This window comes from Leptonychotes weddellii, chromosome 2, assembly GCF_054177405.1.
Source record: "Leptonychotes weddellii isolate Sample4059 chromosome 2, ASM5417740v2, whole genome shotgun sequence".
Taxonomy (NCBI): Eukaryota; Metazoa; Chordata; class Mammalia; order Carnivora; family Phocidae; genus Leptonychotes; species Leptonychotes weddellii.
Genome location: NC_138370.1, coordinates 143739221 through 143745604, shown reverse-complemented (window position 1 = coordinate 143745604; position 6384 = coordinate 143739221).

Sequence of the window (6384 nt, the reverse complement as noted above, 5' to 3'; positions counted from 1 at the left end):
TTTTTTTTTTTTAACATATAATATATTATTTGTTTCAGAGGTACAGATCTGTGATTCAGCAGTCTTGCACAATTCACAGCACTCACCATAGCACATACCCTCCCCAGTGTCTATCACCCAGCCACCCCATACCTTCCCCCCACCACTCCAGCAACCCTCAGTTTGTTTCCTGAGATTAAGAATAAAAAAAAAAGAAAGAAGAAAGAAAGAAAGAAAGAAAGAAAGAAAGAAAGAAAGAAAGAAAGAAAGGAAGGAAGGAAGAAAGGAAGGAAGGAAAATAAGGTACATGCCAGGGAAAAGGGAAATACATACAAAGTCACAAAGAAGGAATATATACAACCCACTGGGAGGTCAGGAAATACCCCACTGCAGATAGAGGATAAAGTGCTTGAAGGTTGTCACCAAAATTCTTTCATTAAAGTATCAGTTTTGTTTGGAAAAAAAAAAAAGTGCTTGAAGGAAAGGACAAAGAAAAATAGGATCTATAATTTAAGATATGGTTATATTATGAAGGACTCTCTGTTTAGTTTGAATTTTATCCTTGTGAATTGGTTAGCTATGAAGCAGTATTCTGACACGATCTGATCTGGATTTTGGTAGAAACTCTACTGGGGAGATGGAAGATGAACAGGAATGGAGAGAAACAATGTGAGGAAGTCATTTAGGAGGCCAAGGGAGGGAGACAGAGGCTAAATGAAAGCAGTAGCATTGAGATAAAGAAAAGGGGAAAGATCCAAGGGAAGCTTCAGAGAAAGAAACAGCAATTTATTCTTTTCAACTGGACACAAGAACTGATGAGGGATTGAACATGAAAGTAGAAACAAAAACAGAGACAACGGTGACTATAAGCATTATTTTTTGACCCAGATGGTCACCAAGATGGTCAGTACCTAAGATACCTTTCTGAGTGGGTGGTTCTACCGCTCAGATATTCACACGGTGGTAGTTGTGAGAATTTTCATACACATGAAAGTGTTAATAACAGGTTTCCACAAAAGCTTTTGGATACTACTCTCTTTGAAATTGCTTTTTCAGAGAGAACAAAATGAAAAACAAACAAAAAAACAATAAAAGTAATTGGGCAAATAAGGTAAATACAAAACCGTTTCACATTCACTGAAGAACCCTGGCAGCCAATTGTATGTTGCTCAGGCAAATCAGTTTTGGGAAATTGAGATGTTGACTGTAAATATATCCCCTACGTGCCACCACTATTACTTATCAACAACAAATAGTACTCAGGTTTTCACCTGTGTACAAAATGTTGCAAACTGGTCACACAAGTTAGAGACCACTTCTTTCAGAGACTACCGAGGTACAAAACCTCATGAAGGAACATCAGCCTTCTGAAATGTTTCTCCTTGGTTTATCCTACATTGTCGCCTGGCACTTACTAGGGATTGCTTGGAGATGGGCATCTGGGGGTTGATTTGTAAATAAGGAGCCTCATATAATCCATATCAAAGTCTGCCAATCTGAAATAAGGGTGCCAGGGTAATTATTGCCACCATCCTCACAAAACCACAGATCAATTCATTATGTTATCTTCCTTCATCACACAAACTCTGGAAATTACCAAAATGATAGTGCCACAAAGTTATTCAAACATCCTTTGAGAAGGAGATGTTAAGTGGATCAATCATATACCTCAAGGGAACTGTTTCTTTATAAGCAATTGTGTTTCTGGACTTAAAAATTGCTTTATTTTTTAAAAAGATTTTATTTATTTATTTGAGAGAAAGCAGGGTGGGGGGCAGAAGGCGAGGGAGAAGCCTACATCCCTCTAATGCCGGGCTCATCCCAGGACCCTGAGATCGTGATCTCAGTCGAAGTCAGACGCTTAACGGACTGAGCCACCCAGGAACTACCAAAATTGTTTTTTATTGTGTACTAGAAATGTTTTTCTCTTTATATTGCAAGATGATATTAATGAATATAAAACTAAAAATTAAATCCTCATATTTACATTTGTTCCTAGGTTTCCTTGACCACCATGCAATTAAATCTTGAGCATCTACTAAAAAAACTAATTCTTTTTTTTAAAAGGATTTTATTTATTCATTTGAGAGAGAGAGAGCGTGCGAGGGAGGGGGAGAAGCAGCCTTCCCACTGAGCAGGGAACCCAATGCGGGGCTTGATTCCAGGAACCTGAGATCATGACCTGAGCGAAAGGCAGACACCTAACCAACTGAACCACCCAGGTGCCCTTAAGAAACTGTTTATAAGAGGAAAAGCATTTTAATAGCATCACCACATTTTAAAACAGCTTCCTGAGATTAAGAATTCCTCATATCAGTGAGATCATATGATACCTGTCTTTCTCTGATTGACTTATTTCGCTTAGCATAATACTCTTTAGTTCCATCCATGTCATTGCAAATAATAATAAAATAAAATTAAAAAAAAAAAACGCTTCCGAAATACAGCTAAATGAGTTAACTCCATGGAACTGAGCAACTTGTTAGATTTTTATTTAAGAGGAAGGTGGAGCAAAGATTTTATCTTACTCAGGGCTTGGATAAGTCAGTAAAATTCAGGGTATTTTGTATATCAAAACCATGCAACAGGGGTGCCTGGGAGACTCAGTCCTTTAAGCGTTGGACTCTTGATCCTAGCTCAGGTCTTGATCTCAGGGTCAGAGTTCACGCCCTGCATTGGACTCCATGCTGGTGTGGCGCCTACTTAAAAAAAAAAAAGAAAGAAAGAAAGAAAAAGAAAAAACTATGTGACAAAGAATCTAGTACAATTTGTGGCTGTAAGAGTCTAGTATAATAAGTTGTGGCTGAGTTAACTTGAAGTATTCATCTCCATGATTTTGATATATCCTTCCTCCTGGGCAATTTTCCCTTGTCCCATTTGTAATTCACTAGGCTTTAGATATTTACTTCATGAGCGATCACAAAGACTATAAATAGACAGAACTGTTATCCTACATGTACATAAGAAAGATTTCCCACCCTCAGGAAACAATGTCAGCCAGTGCTGCATAATACCAAAGCTGTCCTCATGTCCCTTCCTCACCCTCTTTCTGGTGGAGTGACACCCGGCAAGTTACTGAACTCCTCAGTGCCACAGGCATCCCACTGGTAAGATGGGCATGCTATTAGGACTTGCCTTGTATTTTCTATGATCATTACATAAGTGGATTTGTCAAAAATTATTTGTGCAGTGCCTACCAAAGTAAACCTAGCTCAATAATGCTGGTAATTATTGATAAGAACTGAACTGTGCAGAAAGGAAGAGAAAATGAGACCACTTGAAAAGCAAATAAAGAAATGGGTAAATCCAGATTCTGGTTGACTGTATGGGGAGGCTGATAAGAATGAAGACCTACTGGGGCACCTGGGTGGCTCAGTTGGTTAAGCATCTGAGTCTCGATTTCGGCTCAGGTCATGATCTCAGGGTGGTGGGATTGAGCCCCACGTCGGGCTCCACTTTAAGCACAGAGTCTGCTTGTCCCTCTTCCTCGGCTCCTTCCCCTGCTCTCTCTCTGAAATAAATAAATAAAGTATTTTTTTAAAAATGAAGACCTCTCCATTAAGGGAGACTTGAGAGCAGAATCAGAAGCTGACTCAAGGCCAAGTTGCTTGAGGAATTCATTCCGAAGCCAGAGCCTGGAAATCAGAATCTGTTGACAGCCAACCACCTGATGATGGACGATAATCCCAAATACCTCTGAATGTGTGGATCTGGTAACTTCCTAGGGGGTCATGGCATACTGGAATGTTCTTGCCAGCTTTACCCTATGATCAAAGTAGAACTGGAGATGAGCAAATAGAGATTTCCCTGTGAACAAGGTCAGCAGTAGACATATTACCTCTGTTACACATGGTTCTGATTTATGGAATCCAACACACTTCCCCACTTTTTAAACTTAAATATCAACACATGTATACACAGTAAAAATTTAAAAATTCAAACTATTACAATTAAAAGGTCTAACAGTTAACCTGTTGCTAGTCTCCATAAGGCATTTTTGCTAATTACAAGAATGATGGAAACTTTATTTAAAAACAAAACATGGACCACTTATGCAAGTCTGCCACCTAAAAGTAGATGCAGGATGATTCTTTCTTCTACCATTGATATATCCTCTGAAATAGAAAGTCCTATAATACTATATACTATACATACCAATTAATGTTAATGCTATATATTAATATTAATACTACTCATTCTTAATTAACAACTTCTCATATAGTTGAATGGGAATTAGAAAACAGAAATGACACTTGTACACTGCACCATGAAAAGCTTAATTCCCAAAACTTAAGTGTTTGGATGAAGAGAGAAAGATCTGTGGTAAAAGTGGCCTTCAGGTGACTGGACTTAGAATAATAATAATGACCACAAGAATGCCGATGATTTCTAACATTTATGGAACAATCTGTATGTCCTGGGAACTGAATGTTATCTAATTCAGGGAGTGTATGATAATGAATATAAACAGCATTAAATGTATGGAAGAAACATAATGAGGACATGGCTCTGTTATGGTTAACGAGACCAATAAGTTATGACCCGGTGAAAAATAAATGTGTGACTTTTTTTTTCCTAATCCAGTGATAGAGAGGTGGGGGGTTCAGGCTTTCCTCCAGAAAGACTCTCAGCAGTCCACCTGTGACCTTGGTAATTTTACCTCTCTCTAATACCTGATCCAGAAATAAGACACAGATCATCAATAAGTCAACAGATCATTGGCAACTCTTCTCTTGGTGACAGACTCATAAGTAATAAAAATGTGAAAGTGATGTATAAAATCAGAAGAATCACAATGCTAATCTATACTAACAGCAACACTAAAACTATTATGAAAGCAAGAACATTCCTACTCCATGTGTCTTAACACATTTTCACAAATGTGTTTTTTTAGACTAAACACAAATGTGTTTTAGACTAAATGAGAACCCAGATACTGATAAAGAGTTAGCTCAATGCGTAAGTAATCACAACAAAGGAATATGATAGATTGAATATTAGTTTAAATTAAGCTTACTTTGCCTGATGCAACCATCTGGCACTAGGAGTGATTTTGCCCATATTCAAGGACCAGGATATTCTGATGTGTTTGCTAAGTCTCTTTCTTCTCTGGTGGAGCTCAGAGGGGCACTGCAGACGTTTGCTTCTAAGGATCATCGTTTATTAGGCTTCTGTGGCTAAGAAATGTTGAAACTTGTAATCAGGTTATATTCTAGTCCATAAGACCTGGAAGATATTTTGTCATGTACATGTGAATTTGAAACTTCTTTTTTGACTTTTGTGTTCAATTATCAGGGAGCAGATTTAATTCTTTGATTCTCTGTACTTTGAGATGTTGGGGTGCATACCTAATTGAGCCCCTAGATTCCTGAGTTAAATAAAAAATTCTGATTCTAAAATATACTATTAAGTCAATTTTCTGATTAGTAAAATATCTTTCTACTGAAATGTTCAGTGTGCCATAAACGAATTTACTATGTAATTCTTAGAATAGCCTGAGGATGATAATTGGAACTACATAAAAGGTGAGAAGACATGCAGCCATGGTCTGCTTGCTCAGAAGCTCAGCAAGAGGAATCCCATTTTTCTTGACTTTCAGCCTGCAATTGTTATATCATAAATAACTTCTCTTTCTTTGTACATTAGCTTTAAATATGCATACCCACTCATCCCATTATCCTTAACCTGCGTGAACAGCTGGATTCATTACAAAAAAACAGAACTTTCTTTTTCTTCTACAGAGAATGAGATGAGAGAATAATTTAAAACATTTACAACAATGAGGTGGCCAATAGGCAAGATGTGGATGCTTTCCTGGCTTTCTGTTCCAGTAGCTTCTTGTTTCCCAGTCACCAGAGTGCCTTACTCTTCTTAATGAAGCCTCAGTGTTCTGTATTGCTTGCCCTGTAATTTTCTGGACAGAGTGAGTTGTTGGGCGTGCCAAGAGAGAACTACACACTTCATTATCTCTTCAATTGGCCTGAAAATTATTTGTTTAAAAATCTCTTTCCCACTGCCACTTTTAGAAGTGCTCGCAAAAGTGATTGTTATAGATTTCCCTCTAATTATAATTTCAGACTTGCCTCACATTCATCCTCTCCTATAATTCCATAAGAAATTGAACTGGGGAGTTTAAAATTCACCTGTCATCTGTGGCTTTGTTTCTTTCCCAAGAGTTGCCCCATCATTATTCATTGGTATTTTGGTTCACAAACTGCTCTCTTTTCATGCATTCAATCACTCGCTTTTCAGTCTCATGAGAGTACTTCACAGCGCATCTTCTGAGGGACAGATTGTACCATGCTCTTAATTTCCCCCTTCACTACCCACAAAATTATCACATAACAGCACAGGAAATTTATCCAGTACAGCACTCCACTGCTGATGTCATTTTAGCTTGAGGAA